This window comes from Pteropus vampyrus, unplaced genomic scaffold (assembly GCF_000151845.1).
Source record: "Pteropus vampyrus isolate Shadow unplaced genomic scaffold, Pvam_2.0 Scaffold47, whole genome shotgun sequence".
Taxonomy (NCBI): domain Eukaryota; kingdom Metazoa; phylum Chordata; class Mammalia; order Chiroptera; family Pteropodidae; genus Pteropus; species Pteropus vampyrus.
In genome coordinates, this window is record NW_011888828.1 from 5010874 (window position 1) to 5027275 (window position 16402).

A 16402-nucleotide genomic window follows, 5' to 3' on the forward strand; every position below is an offset into this window, starting at 1 on the left:
ATATTTGAGAGATTTATACATTTTCAATGAATGTTTGAATCACAGTATTAACTCTAAGAAAATTGTAATAAGAATGCATATTATACTCTAGGCTAATCACTAAAAAATACAGAGTGTTATAGCTAGAAAGCCAAAAGAAGATTCAAAATAAAACATTAGATAATTTTTAAACAAAAATAATATGCAGAATAAGAAGAAAATAGAAAACATTAGAAAACTAAGAAACATAAAAATGTTAGAATTAAATTTAGCCATAACAAAGATTTTGTTAAATATAAACACTCCAATTAAAAAGCAAAGATTGTCAGACTGCATAAAAATCATAATGTAATAAGGAGATATAAACGCCATTATGTAGTAAACTCTACAACTTAAATAAAATAGAAAAATTTCCTGAAAAATATTAACATATGAAGAACAGGAATTTAAATATCTCTGAATGTACTAAAGACACTTGAAAATGTAGTAAGAAATCTCTCTTCCTTCCTTCCCCAAATCCAGATGCAAATGGTTTGATTAGTGAATTTTATCAAATTTTTAAGCAGAAAATAATACCACTGTTATACAAATTCTTTCAGAAAATTGGGAGACAGGAGTTACTTTACTATTAGTTTTTTGAGGTCAGCATAACTATGGTACCACAACCTGGCAAAAGCATTGCAAAAAAAAAAAGAAAATTGCAGGACAATATCTCTTAGTAATATTGATAAACGAATTAATAGCAATTGATTCCAGTAACATGAAAAAGTACATTAAGACACATTGAGGTTAATCCCAGAAATGCAAGGTTGGTTTAACATTTGAAAAGTAATCAGTGTAATTTGCCATGTTTACGAAATAGAATGAAAATATGATCATCTCAGATAGATGCAAAAATATTTAACAAACTTCAACAGTCAATTCTTATTTCAAAAAAATCCCGATTATAATTCCAGCAGCCTTTTTTTTTTTTTTTTTAAGGAAATGACAGGCTAGTTTTAAAATGTATATGAAAATGCAAAGATGCTAGAAAAGCAAAGACAAATTTGAAAAAGAGGAAAGTTGCAGGAGTCATACTACCTGATTCTAAGATTAATTCTAAAGCTACAGTAATCAAGACAGTATAGCATTGACATGCAGGTAGGCTAAGAGATCAGTAGAACTGAAAAGAAAATTTATAAATAAACCCATACTCATACAGTAAAGCGTTTCACTATTAAGATGCCAGTAGAGATAGAAAAATCTTTTTAATAGTGCTTTAAAAATGGATAAAACATGCAAACAATGAAACATCTTACCTTCCACTATAACCAAAAATTAATTCAAGAATGATTATGGATCTAAACATTAAATCTATAAATCTTTTGAAACAAAAGACATAGGCAGATATTTTCACAGTATTGTTGTAAGCAAATATTTCTTAGGGAGTATGAAGAAACCAATGGCCATAAAAGAAAAAAAATGATAAATTAGATTTCATTAAAATGTAATAAAACTTATGCTCATCAAAGGACACCATTAAGAATATAGACAAGCCATTGACTGGAAATACATATATAAAGGTGAGAAAGCATTTTTATCTACAATATACAAAAAATTCTTAAAAATGGAAAATAAAAAGAAAAAAAATGAGCAAAAAGACTTAGACACTTTGCAAAAGATAAACAACTGGTGAAAAATGTACACAGAAATGTTCTGAGCATCATTAGGGAAATGCAAATGGAAATCACACCTTCTAGAATCACATTCCGCATACCTGCTCCAAAAAGGTAAAATAAAGTCAGCTTATACCAAATGTTAGTGAGAATGTAGAGAAATTGGATCTTCCATGTATTGCTTTTAGGAGTAGTAAATGGTACAATTTTTTTTTTTTTTTTGAAAACTCTTTGGCGCTTTCTTGTGAAATCAAATATACACTTACCCCAAAACCCAGCAATTCTAACTCCTATGTATTTACCCAAGAGAATTTAAAACACAGGTCCAGAAGAGACTTTTATATAAATGCTTATAACAACTTTATTTATAATAGTCCCAAACTGGAAACAGCTCAAAAGTTTCATCAACAGGAGAATTGATAAACATATTTTTATGGCACAGTCACAATGGAATACTTCTCAAAAATAAGAAAAGAGTAAACCACTGATAAACCCAGTAACATTGATGAATTTCAGAATTGTCATTACTAAAAGAAACCAGAAACAGAAAAGGATATTTTTTGATTAAATTTATAAGAAGTTCAAAAATGTGAAGATAGAAATCAAAACAATGGTTGCTTCAGAGGTATGTAGACTTGTTGGATAAAAAGTAGAAGAAACTTTTTTATGGATGATAAAAATATCTTATGACTGGAGTGTTTAATTTGTTGGAGTTCATTGAATTATAAACATACATATATTTGTATGCAAATTTTACCTAAATTAAAAAAAAAATTGACAATGTAAAAGTTGAATGGAAACTGTCGTCTATGGCCATGCCACCCTTAACAAGCCTGATCCCGTCTGATCTCGGAAGCTAAGCAGGGTTGGGCCTGGTTAGTACTTGAATGGGAGACCACCTAGGAAGACCAGGTACTGTAGGTGTAAAAAATAATGGATCGGAAGCTGACAAGGTCCTTGCAGTCTGTGAGGTCAACCAAGGGTTGCCTCACCTAAAAACAAACAAACAAATAAACAAACAAAAAAACTGCCTCCAAGGCCTTTGGTAACGTTTTTAGACACATGAGTACGTGTGAACAAAGTAATAAGCAGAAAATCTAAAAAGAGTAGGCAGAAAAGTTAGTGTCGTGACAATACCACCCAAGCTGTTTACAGCCTGTCTGTAAGAGGTTTCTCACAAGTGGAAAAACAGACTACTGTATTTGCACTGCCAGCTTGGATTATGGAGGACAGTGTGGGGATTGGAAAACTGCCGCCATTATTTTCCATCACCAGCAAACGACCTCAAGGATATCCAGCAGGTAATCTTTGAATTCAAAACAAATATTGCAGAAGAAACATTGACAGTTCTGGATCCATAAAAGGCTATATAAAGCACCACTCAATGGGGAAAGCTGTTGATGAATTTGAAAGACTGTTCAGGGTATCTGGAGGGAACAGAGTGAGTCCAGATGGAAGAAGTAAATTAACGTACACAACCAGATTGAGATTTTTTAACTCTGAACCGTGAAGATGGCCTGCATCTTGCCTTTCTTAGGAAAAAAGTGCTGTAACCAAAATGGCCTCTGAGGGAAGTTAAAGACGCCCACCAAACTCTGGAGAAAGGAATTAGCAAGAGAAGAATATACCACGATTGTTTTTGGATAGCTTTACCAGTGGTATAGACATCTATTGTCACTTCAAAACTAAATTAAGAAAATAAGAAACTTATTTGTGGATGAGCTCTATGCCAAAAGCAGGATATTTTCAAGCCTGAATTTGATTAGTGCTGTGGCCAGGAACAGAAGAGGATGCAGAATGTCAAGAGATGGTGGAATGATGCAATCAAAGCATTTACTAGGCTAAAAGAATGAGTAAAACACAAGATGGTGACAAAAAGATCCAGCATGGAGAGGCTTTTGTAACATTATTAGTTATCTTCTGAAAATGGAAGCAGTTGTTGATACATGCTGGACAAGTTTGTACAATCTCTGATTATTGGATTCTTACTGAGATAAACAAGCTTGAATTTCTCACTGACCATGCTTATAAAAATAATTCACAGTCAGTTTGTTATTACTAGTTTAATTGAAGTTGTATTTCAGTAAAATGAAAAAAAATCACGTCTCTTATTTTTTTGCAAAAGAAAAAATATCTGTGAATTTGAAGCTGTAATCAACACCAACAGGGTTTAGTTAACACCTCTTCTCTTCATTTTAAACAAATAAAAGGAAATAAGCTCGATATAAAAATTACATTTGTAGCTTCATTTAATTTTATTCTTTTGTAATATATAAAAATCACATTCTCTCTCTCACTTTTTTTTTTTTTTTTAATTTAAGCTCAGGAGCCATTAAATGAGAAAGGACAGCTATACCTGATTAAAATCCAAGCACAGCTAATCCACGAATGCATGGTCAGCACAGTCTTCATTTTGATATACTGTGAGTGTTATTGTCATTTAAAAAGAGCACATAGACATCATAACTGTATGAATTTCAGGCTAGGAGAGTGAGTGAAAGAAACCCAGCAACTAGGACCCCTCTGATGGAGAATGAAATATTTTTTAGAACACAGGTATATGCTTTTGTTAGGACCATTGATTAGGAGATGGCCCTCAGGGACTTTGGTCGAAAGCCCTTGACTCTCTCTTTCCTAAGGGCTCAAGGTCAGAAAAAGTAGAGTGCCACTATATGACCATGACAACCAGGATGTTCCTAGCCAGCCAGTGGACCAAGGAGACCTCCAGAAAACAGAATTATCAGGCAGTCTCCTAATTTTCTCTCCTACCAAGAAGGATGAATGCAGCTCTGAACTATTCAGGATTAAGGATATTTTTATAGACTGTTAGTGGATAGAATCTTTCACTATGTGAAGAAAGGAGCTCAAAGCTCAACAGCAGAAAGCTAAGAAAAAGGATAATCTTTCTTTCCTTTTCTCTCTCTTTAAACTCCTTCCCCTGTGCTTCAAAAGTAGTAAGGCAAAACCCCCAGATCGGTTCTCTCTTGGGAATCACTTGTATTTCAGAGTAATCTATGTCCGATGCTCTCTGAAGCCCCGAAATGGACAACTTTTGAAATTTGGGCGTGCGCGTGTCCTCGCTCTCTCTGTCTGTCTCTGTCTGTCTGTCTGTCTCTCGCTCGCTCTCTCTCTCTAGAAGTATTCTATTTTTAGCCACCACCTGAGAGATGCTTTTCTCCTGCGTCATCCCCCCAAAATATTAATAATAATAATATCCTAAGGCAAGAAACTGAGCTAGCTCTGACCTTCTCTTTTCTTCTGCCTCTAGTCTAGTCTTCTTTATGTATCTAGACTACTTCACTATCAAATTTCATGGAGATTTAGGGCCAAAGCCTCAGCTTAGGGTGTTCTCTAGTCTAGACCTCTTCTTTGAATTCCACAACTCTACGGTCTAGTTCATCTTTGATATCTCTACCTGGCTGTCTCACAGATGCTTCAGACTTAATATACTGAAAATAAAACACTCATTCTTTCCACCCAACCTATTTTTATATCACTCATGCCCATTTTAGTAAAGGGCATCTATTTAAAGTCAACCTAAGAAGTTATACTGATCTTTTCTGCTTTCTTACCTATCCCATATCTGATCCCTCAGCAAGTCTTGCTGATACTACCTACAAAGTATGTCTTGAATTTTCACTTCTAGACCAGGCCAGTGATACATTACCTCTTGTCTTGTTTTGATTATCAAATAATAATAGATGTTAGTTATTTTAAGCCATTAAGTTTGTGGCAATATGTTACACAGAAGTAGATAACAAACACAGTTACTCATCTGTAAAATGTGGATAGTGATACTTAAGTTGCAGAACTGTTGTGAGGAGGATTAAAAATGATAAATCATGAGCATTTCACATGTTATAGGTATTTAATCAATATTCAAACCTGAAAATGAAATATTTACTATGGGGAATGGGAAAGATGTACCATCACAAAAATCCAGGAGTAGTGAATAAATGCTTGTTGAGCCTTTGTACATATTTTCCATCTAGAAAGAAAATTTAGAAAGTTTCCTGAAAAGCTCAAGGAAGAATGTATTTCTTTTTTTAATTTCAGAAAATGTAAAATACAAACAACTCTTTGGTTACAGCCATAATCCTATTATCTCTATCCTCACCATCCTCAGTAATACCAGCAACAAATACTTGCTTGAGTCTTTATTTTATTCATAGCAATACTTTTGTACAGCATGCAACTCTCAAGTTCTTTCAACATTAAGAAAGCTCAGTGCTCACAACTTGCTTTCAACAACCAATGTGTACCCTTTTTAGGCTGTTTAAAGCTAGTGGCAATCAGTGAACTCATGTAAATTGTGCTCTGTCTCTTCCAGGATTCCTCCAATTTATTTTGAACAATGCAACCCTTCCTTTTGAGAAATTACTCTGCCTCCCACCTCCACATAAGTGTCTCCAACTCTTTTTTTCTTCCCTGCCCTTCCACTCCTCAGCAGCTGAGGGCATATGACCCAGACTGCTCTATATCTTCAGTATTGCCTGAAAAGATTTTGGAAAATTTCCCTGAATTAGAAAAAGAAGAGTTGTCCTGTATTCCTCTACTTGTTCAATTTATATTTTATTATTTATAATGTAACAGGGTCCATTGTAGCCGTAGGGACACAGAAACCAACTACGTAGCCAAAGCTCTTGCCTTAATAGCACTTTTATTCTAATAGAGGAAGGGAGATAATAAGTGGGTGATGATAATTGCCCTGAAGAAATGTAAAATAAAATAAGGTGAGGAGATAGAGAATAATAAGGGCTACTATTTTAGGTGAGTAAATCTGAGAAGACCTCTTAAAACAATAAAATGAGGGAAGGTGAAGAAGCTTTCGGCTAAAGAGACTAGCAGGTGTAAAGCAAGGACTGTGGAATTTTGAGGAAGAGTAGGAAGGTTACTGTGGTTGGAGCAGAATAAGAGATGGGAAGAGTAATTAGAGATTGCATTGGAAAAGTAGCCAGGAATGAGATCATGTAGAAATTTTAGATCATAGTAAAGATTTTACATATTTTCCTGAGTGTCAGGAAAATCCATTTCAGTGTCTTAAGCACTAGAATGACATAAAGTGATTTATATTTTCAAGCAGTCACTCTGGCTTCTCCGAAGCGATGGTAGGAGGGCTTGTACAGGAGTGAGGATACCACTTAGGAGGCAGTGCTCAGTAACTTCTGTTTGCTACTCCAGAACCACTTCTACCTGTCTCCATTCTGGGTTCCGAGAAACTGACCTTTTTGTGCTGCAGCAAAAAGTCCCTTTGACCTTTGGCTTTCAATTGGGTTCAACCAATGGGAGTCACCGGCAGAAAACTAAGAGTAAAGTCAGTATATTTAATACCTTAGCTTTCTACCTGGAGGCTTGCTGAGGGTTGATTATATCTTTCTTCTAAAGGTCAAAGCTGCTGTCAGGTAGAACCTAATTTCCCTGAATTTTGGTGCCTTCTTCCCCCTCCCTTTGTCCCTTCAGGTGTTTAGGTGGACATGACGCTCCATGTTATTAGTTCTGGATTACAGAATTTTTCTTTGTTGGTTTCTCTAACGTTGCCTTCACCCTTTCAAGTAACCTCTTTATTAAAATATATCCTAATTAATCAAATGGAGTGCACTATCTTTTATCCTTGCTAGACACTGAGCTATCAGAATAATCTGATGTTGTCTTAGACCATACTAGGTAATCCTTGCTGTTTTGTCCATTGTTAAGATATTTTTCTTTATTTTTCCCTTTCTCACATACCATGTTCAGCAGGTCCACTGAAGCCTCTGCAGTTGTTTTTATTTGAAATTATTCCTAGAAATTTCTAAATCAATCCATTTTGTTCAAAGATAAAGTTTCCTGTTTTGATTAAGATCATTTGGAATTTATTTTGCTAATAGTGTAATGGCGAATGGTGCTACTTAGAAGTAAATTCTTAAAGGAAAATAATCAAAGAAAAATATTCAAGTTTGTTGTGATTGTCACTGGGTTATGAGTAGTTGAAAAAGAGAGGAGTAAGGGAGAGCAGAGACAAATGATAAAGTAGACTCATGGGAACCACAAAGCCATGCTTTAACTCTATAATGTAAAAAGGAACTAAACAAGAAGCTAAAGTCTGTGGGTCTGGGTTTGGTCTGTGCCTCAAAAAGAGAAAGAAACTGGTATAGACGAAAATGACAGTTGACACTTTAAAATGTATCAGACTATTTATTTTCAAATTTGTAAATATGAGTGTGCTATTTTAAGCTATTCTTCCTGCTCAGTTAAGTCAAAACAGAAACTTAACAGTATTCTCAATTCACTTTCTCAGTGTCCCTGATGATAGTTTTGTTTTCTGAAATTATACTGTTCCTCTCTAATTTGCCTGATGATAGAAATATTTTGTAGCTTATTTTTAACTATTCCATCACTAGGCAATTCTACCAAGGTATAATTTGAAAGCAAAGTAATTGTATCACTTTGCCTGTGATCATTTTATATTTTTCTTTTCTTTGTCATATTTTCTATTTCTATCTTTATTGCCCATCTATATCCCTTTCTCCCTCCCTGTTCTTCCGTTCTTCCTTTCCTCCCTCTCCCTCCTCTCTCTGATTTCTCTGCCTTAATTTTTACAGTGAAAATAAAATAATTTATGAGGCATTAGAGGCAAAACAAGCAGCTTGTTTTTCAGGAGGATGTAAAAGGGAAAGACAATAGGGCTAGCAATCACCCATTACATTATGTGAGAGCAACTAATCACAATTGTTTTTTTCACTAGTAGCAAATGTAGCCACAATTGTAGAGAATATGGTACACTTAAAAAGAATACCTTTAAAAAGAGTTGTGCTTTTATTGGTTGAGTTGAAAAGACAAAGTATTAGATTCTTTAGTGGTAATTCTCTAAGGAAAGAGGAAATTCTGCTTTTTAAACATTGAAAATATCTCTGATATTAAGCTATTTTAGAAAACTACAATTGAACCCTTTATCTAAAGATTAGTCTGTAAGACATTCGGAAACATCATAGGATAGTCCACATGGACTCCTTGATGGTGGAACACATAGTAAATGGAGCCTGGATCCTGAGTTTACTATTTGGAGAAGAGTCACCCAGGAGAACCACTGAGCAAGAACATCCTCATGAGACTCAGTGTGAGCAAAAAAGAAATCTTTGTTGCAGTGAGGCTCTGAGAATTCAAAGTTTGTTAAAGCAGTTAGCCTACCTACCCTGAATAACATAGATCCAAATCTTGGAAATCACAATTAAAATTGACTGTTGCAAAGTCAATTTTAAAAATTCTGCTTTTCAGAATTTATCCTTAGAAGAATGGTATAGGTGTACTACTCAATGATTTCCTAAACTCTGTAGCAGAATTATTATAGCATGAAATTTAAAACAATCTAAATGTTCAACAATATGCATTGCTTAAAACAGTTAAGGTACATTTGTAGAATAAAATATGCAGATATTAAAAATGGCAAGTGAAAATATTTACACACACTTTACCAAGTTTAGGATATTTAATGTCTTCAAATTACATCTATGCATAGAAAAATTATTAGAAATGTAGAGTCATAAAAATGTTGACTGATTACTGTAGGCAATAGGTTTAGGCATAATTTTTATCTTTGTTATTTTCTGAATTTTTCAGTATTAAAAATTATAGATATGCACACATATAAATAATATCTGCAGTCAGACGTATTGATGTTATTTTTAAACAGTCTCACAGAAAACAACCAGGTGAACTTCAAGGTTTGACAGACCGCTACTATAGTCTGGCTAGGGAAATGGCCATCTGGAGTCACAGTCCAAGAAATTGCCCTGAAGTGTAGTTGAGCTTTTGGCCCCATCCTACCTGCCCCAGTGCTCCTCTCATCTCTTAAAAGCCTGTACTGACTCAGTCTGAGAATTTGCTACTGATATTTACAAACAGTGGAGCAGTAAATTTAGAGACCATGATCAGACATTTCTCTGGCAGAAGCATTTTCTTGAAACTAATCCTGCTTATGGGGCAAAGTAGACTAGTGGAGAAAAGCTCAGAAGTCATTTTTCATGCATTTTGGAATAAGATTAAGATTAATAAGAATAAGATTAGTAAGAATAAGATTTAGCAATCTTATTTTTGTAGTGTTTTTGATCCGAAATGATAATGCTAATGAACTTTGAATCTCAAAGGGAAACAGAAAATAGACATTCCTTTTAAATGTTTATTTTCTCAATTTAATACTAGATCAACAAAAGGAATTTTCAAACATTTATCATCAGCATCATCTTTAAGTCTTTCCACAGCCTTCAAAAATTGGGCCTTTGCAGTTTAGATACTCTAGAAAATAAAATTGAAAGTTGACCAAAATGTCTCGATATTCCCAAATTGTGTACATGGTATTTAACATATTTAGAGTTTTGTCTCTCTTTATATTCTTGTACTTTGATTTTATTTTAAAATTGATCTTTATCTGATTTTAGTTCTTTGAGTAATAGGCTTTTTGCTTGCCATTCTCCTTTGACTTGTCAGAACTTTATAAAAGTGGTAATCCAGAAACAAAAGTCAGGGAAATCATACACTGTAACATTTCAATGAAAGATTTAGGTAATCCCCTTTCATAAATATTCAGAAATTCTGACAGTGAAAGAAGAGTCACTGTAGGCTGAATTTCACCAATAAGGCATCTTTATAAGAATTTTAACTTGGCTATATTTGAGTCTGGTCTATCCTTAACACGTATCATGGTATGATTATACAATGGAAGATACTTCATTCAGGAATCCCATTATGAGAAACATTCCAAAGAACTGTGTTCTTTAAAGCATTAGAGTTTTATTTTTTAAAAATCATTCATTGTTTAAATCTAACCTCTGTAATTATTGCAGAGAAAGTTTCTATAGTCTATCATATACATGGAAATGGAATGCCCCACCTGATGTCTTGGTGGCCTGATGTTTTCAGACAGGATTGCAGGAAGAAGATTTAATAGATTTCTTCTCAGCAGTCTCATTGTCGTCTTGTGTGTAGCTCATGATTCATTAAAATAAATTGGGTGTTTTACTGGGTACCAATTGTTTTAAAGCATTGAAATGAAATTGTACAAATACATGTACTGTCTAAATATATACACTTTTAAATCTTTTTACTCTTAGAGTTAAAAATATCTCATGTCCAGAAATATTCATGTCTCAGACATTTTAAATTTTGAATTTATTCCTAATGAAATTTAATGAAAAATTCCCTCCATGCTGCCTTACATAAAAAACAAACAAACAAACAAAAAACTTTTATTGATTATTTCACTGGAAACAGTGCAGCCAACTCTAACCCCTGTGGCTTTTTTTTTTTTTTTTAGGATAGGGCTTGGGGGGAGGCTTTTTATCAGAACAAAATGAGCCATTGAGTCGTGAGTATAAACAGTGGTTCTTGTCGAGGCACCAAAATGAATGTACTAACAGAGCTGGGACTGGAATTCCAAGAAAATATAACTACAAGTAAGTTTAAAGTCATGGTGTCACTTTGAGGGTCAAACTGAGTGAGATATGCGGACACACAGGGCAAATGAATAATTTGGCACTTCACCCGACTGATATTCTTTGAATATGAATATATATTAGCAGACAGGCTGAACACTGAGAAGGGTAGGAGCAGAGGAGTTCAGAAATCAGTCTCTCTAATGAGCAGAGCAATTTAGCTTTTGTTCTCCACTCAAGGAACAAACATCCTTTATAAGGCATTTTAAAATAAGAGAAATGTTTCTTAGAGGGACCCCTCTTTAGAAAGCATTTTGCAAACTATAAAGTAATCATTTCCCACTTGAACATGACGCTGGAGGTCACACTTCCCATGATTTATGCTTCACAATTATTAATTTAAGAATGTGATTTAGCACCTACTTGTTTCAGGTACCATGTTTGGCTGGGGCTGCAAAGGTAAGCAAGCAGCTTATTACAGCATTTTCCCCAATTATTTGCAGTTCTCTCTGAGAGGAGTCTGGAAAATGCAATTTGCTACAGCTCCCAGCATTTTCAGTCATGTTGCTGTGGCCTCATTGACATTTTCATGCCCAGGTGCTAGCTCTGCTGGCCTGTGATTCCTTATTCTGGCTGTTAGCATACAACATCCCTACAGACAGAATTAGCTTGACCTTCAAAAGGTAATTTACATATTTCTTCCTTGCCAACCTCATTTTCATAACAACATAGGAATGAAGCACCATCCGTGTGTTTTACTAACAACTTGAAGCTGGCCTAGCAAAGTTCCGTGATATCAGATGGTTAGGGTAGTGTCTTGGGTTCAGGAGGTCCAGAGATCAGAGCTCCTCTGGGTGACTGGTGTGGACGGCTTGTATGAGATATGAGGACTTGCCAGTATTCACTGCATCCTCTCTTTCCAGAAGGCATAGAAAGACAGAGGCAATTTTGTGCAGGCCACTGTTTAACTCTCCAGTTGTAGGCTGCTCTTTTGATACCAACTCTGTTACTGGGGAAAGACAATGGGTTTATAGATTCAAAATCTGTAACTTACTGAAACTCAGGAATAATAAAACAAACAGATCAATAAAAAGCCCAAAGCCTATTTCACACTTGTATTTCAGAGTTCAGAGCAGATAAACAATGGTTTACATAACAGGTGTTTTAAAGGTGGTAGAAGTGCCTTTTACTGTATCATGCTGATTTTTTCATGGTATATAATACCAACTAACATAGTTTGCTGAGGTTGAACCAATTCCTGAGGTTTCTCAAGCCATTCTTTACTGCACAAATACATTGTTTTGTGTTTTGTGATTTCAAGTACACTTTTCCATGTACTATCTTAACCTTAAAGCAAAGTTTAGTTTACTCCATTTGAGTCATATAATAATTTATTTTCTATTGCCTTGACTGAATGGAACAATCACAAAATAAGGTTTAAAATCTGAGGTACAAAAACTATCTTCAGTCTATAGAAGGAGGCCAGTTTTTTTAAAAAAACATTAGTTTATTTGTACTTGGCTTCCTTGAAGAGAACAAAAAATCCAGCATACCTATAAACTAGCAAAACTGGAATTTCTTCCTACTTGACAAAGTAAATCAAAGTGTTTTTAAGCCCCAGGGAGCTATGTTATGTGTATATTTTTAGCTGAAACACACCCCAGTATTGGCCATTAATAAAAAAGGAACAGAACACTAATGTTACAGTAGAGCAGTCTACACATGCCTTACTTTCTGACTTGCACTTGTCTCTCAGGCAATGCCTGTCTTTCCTCTCTTTCCTAACTGCAACCAAAGATCCGTGTTTTCTAATTTGACATTCTTTTTTCCTGATTTCACATTCACTACTACATTTAGCTTGAACCAAGAGGTTAAATACAAATGTAAATATTTAGAGATTAGGCTGGGCCACAGAATCAGGAATGTAAATTATCAACCAAATGAAAACTGCTAATTGAAGTTTCAAAGAAATTGTGACTTTAACAGCTAGCTAGCTAATAACTATACTTATCTAAACATGCCTCAGGTTTTCTTTGTTGTATATAAACAGGATGGGGACAATGGAAAACAAGTTTGTTTATTTGTTTTTTAATGTAGCAGTTATTTTTCAATCCCTTTGTTCTTCTGTGTATTGTGATATTCTGCCTCCCAAATTCTGGAAGCAAGTACACTGATTTGATAGGAATGACTTTCATGCAAACAGATGGAGTAATTAAAATAATAAATAAAAATATTCAGTAAAATTTCCATGCAGAAGCACCATGCCTTCTGTGAGACTTCAATGATAGATTAGTGGATATTATTAATATCATTGAAACTAGGAAATCTCATCAATATCAAAATTATTTTTTTTGCTCTAAAATAAGAAAAAAAGCTACTTTGGAGTTTGGGGGTTTGTAGCTAATGAATTTTAAATTTTAACTATTTACATATATGTATATGTATGTCTGTATGTCTTTGTGTGTGTGCATATATATATACATAAATACACACGCCAGATACATGACCTCTGAAAATAAATAAAGCAGCCAAATGATCCTTATATCCTCCTGGTGTGATGCCATAGATACCAAAGTGCAGTGCAGCTGGTAAGAATGCTTCTGTGTTCAGCAGATATCACTGCTGCATATTCACTTATGAATAGAGGAAGCTCTTGCAGCCCCAGAGACTGCAAGACCAAAAGGTCAGGCTTACCCTGTATGCATATTCTGTTAGGTTGATATATGTGTATGCATATGTATGTGTGTCTCATATTATTGACTCAAATTGTTTAAAGATAAATCATTCCATGCACTTAGCACAGTGCTATATACCCAGTATGGCAAGACCAAGTAAATACCAATTAAGGTTGATGAGATGGACAAATACCAAGAGATGACTGACTGCTTTCATGATGTAGAAAATGATATAATCTGCGCATTGATATTTCTGCAAATAGACATCTGGGGGGAAAACGTATAGTTCTGTGAATATCTACACATAGTAGCTCAAGTTAGAATTGGTATTGTAAGATGTCAAATGGTAGGCAGTTCATTTTCAAATTTCACAATTAAAGTACAATTCCTCAAAATCACAATAGTCTTATAAAGTGGCATAGACATATAAGAAATAAAAGATATAGTCCTAATTTTGTAATTATTGTGATACTGAGTATTAATGATGTAAACAAAATATAGTTTTTCAAATTGTTTTTATCACAATCTGAGAAATTTCTATGTTTGCATCCCTAATCTAAGGGAAAGAAATGCTCAAACTTTTCAAAGTATATAAAACTCATGTCAAATATATAATGAAGAAAAGATATTAAGAGTGTGAATTCATAGTAAGAGAAATATGTTCTGTGAACAGGAGAATCTTCCTTAGATACCTGGGTACTTATGGATTAGACTTCATTTTCATGCTTGCCTAATACTATTTAAAACATCAGATTTTAAAGACAATGCGATTATATCAATCTCTTTCCATATATACATGTCATTAGCACAATATTTTTGAAAAGCCTTCATACATAATTGCCTGTGAACTGACAACCAATAATATACTGAAAGAATTTTAAATACATTAAGCTTATTTCAGATGTTTCTTCACCAAAAAAAATCATATGGGCATATGAGTGAGATGTTTATAACCTACATTTGTAATCATTCTCAGTGTGTTGTATATTTAACGTAGTTTAAATGCTAGTTGCACTCAGAAAAATGCAAATCACCATGAAATGACTAAAATATGCATCTGTGCTTAATGATGGAACCCCACTATTTTCACCTGTAAATAATTATCTGCAAAAAACATGGATGAGGCTTGTGTTTTACAATCTGATGTCTTCATGATTCTGTAATCACTTATGCCTCAATCCATATCACTGCAGAGGGAACCATTTCCTGAATGGCACACAACCTCTGTGTGTGTGTAAAGCCCCTGGCTTAGCTCTGCTAGAAGTTAAGGTTGTACCAATTCGTTTACTATTTTTCATTGCTTTCCATTCAGCTGTGTGAGCAGTTTTATTCTGATGTTTAAAATACCAACCTTCTTAAGATAAAATGTAACTGGGTCCTTTGGAGTGCTTCCTGGTGTGAATCCTTTTTTGTAAAATGGATGTACGTTAATAATAGATATTTTTATAAGGCTACTGCTGGACTCCCACCTTTAGCAAATGTCCAAAAAGAGTTACAGACCTCTAGTGGTAGTTGCCTAAGCTGCGCACTGACCATCCTGGAGACGCAAAGAGAGGTGGGAGATAAATATGCTTATTTATCAGCATTTACTTATTTATAAAATGGCAAAAAAAAAAAAAATATATATATATATATATAGAGTTCTAAACCATTGCTACATAAGACCAAGTTGCTGCTGCTCTCCAACTCAGCTTTTAAAACTAACAGAAGCATATATTTTTAGTTTTTTCATTTGCCTCTGCCTGGTAGCTGTGTGAATGTTCTACTGTTTTAACCTCAGAACCATCTCCTAATCAGACATCTCAGAATGTCTGATATTTATAATTTAGAATCTCATATTAATAATAATGGCTTGCTGACACTGTTCATGTAACATGCGTTGCTATATTTCCGAAATATAAGTCCTGGAGAACCAGGTGCTGGAGACAGCACCCAATGTGGAGATGACAGATTGCTCTAATACATAACTGACATGCAGTGTAATTTCTAAAAAAAATCTAATCTTATGCTGCATGTGAAACGAGTATACAGGAGTTACCCAAAGGGCAGACCAAAAAAAAAAAAAAACCCGGAAAAAAAAAAATCTTAGGAAACATTTTTCGCAGCATTTTCCCCAAGCAACAGGAAGGAGAAGAAGCTATCATCCTGTCATGAAATATAGATCTAAAACAAGCAGTAGCTGTGGAATGTTGTGAAAATGCAATAGAACGTCAGGTATCTAGAGAGACTAGAGTAACACTTTTGGAATAGTAAACAGATTGGTTAGACAATAACCAACATATAATTGAAGAACGCTCTGAAGGGCCCTCATTTTGCTTGCCTCTGGATTGCACTTTCCCAGTTTACAGAGCATACACTCACCATTGGTCTGTGCTGAGTAGACGTGACATCCAGGTAACCTGACTTTGACTTTCTCAAATTTGAGAGTCACCCTAAGGAAATTAATACCAGATAGAATCAAGGAGGAGGATATCAACTCAGCATCTCACTTTCTCTTCTGTTTCTTGTTGTTTTGACACAATAATCTAACACTTGAAAATTTTATTAATTTGCTTTTCATTTTGAAATATTCGAAGCTATATAAACATATAGCATCATTTTTCTATTATAAATATTACATTTGTAAACATTTAAAATAGACACATGGATAGTGCTTAAATGTATATTTTTAAATGCATATTTAGTA

General features: G+C 34.4%; 1 pseudogene; it reads left to right on the top strand.

Moving 5' to 3' along the window:
- The first annotated feature begins 2439 nt into the window (after nucleotides 1–2439).
- On the top strand, nucleotides 2440–2558 carry LOC111739148 (annotated as a pseudogene).
- Nucleotides 2559–16402: the final 13844 nt, after the last annotated feature.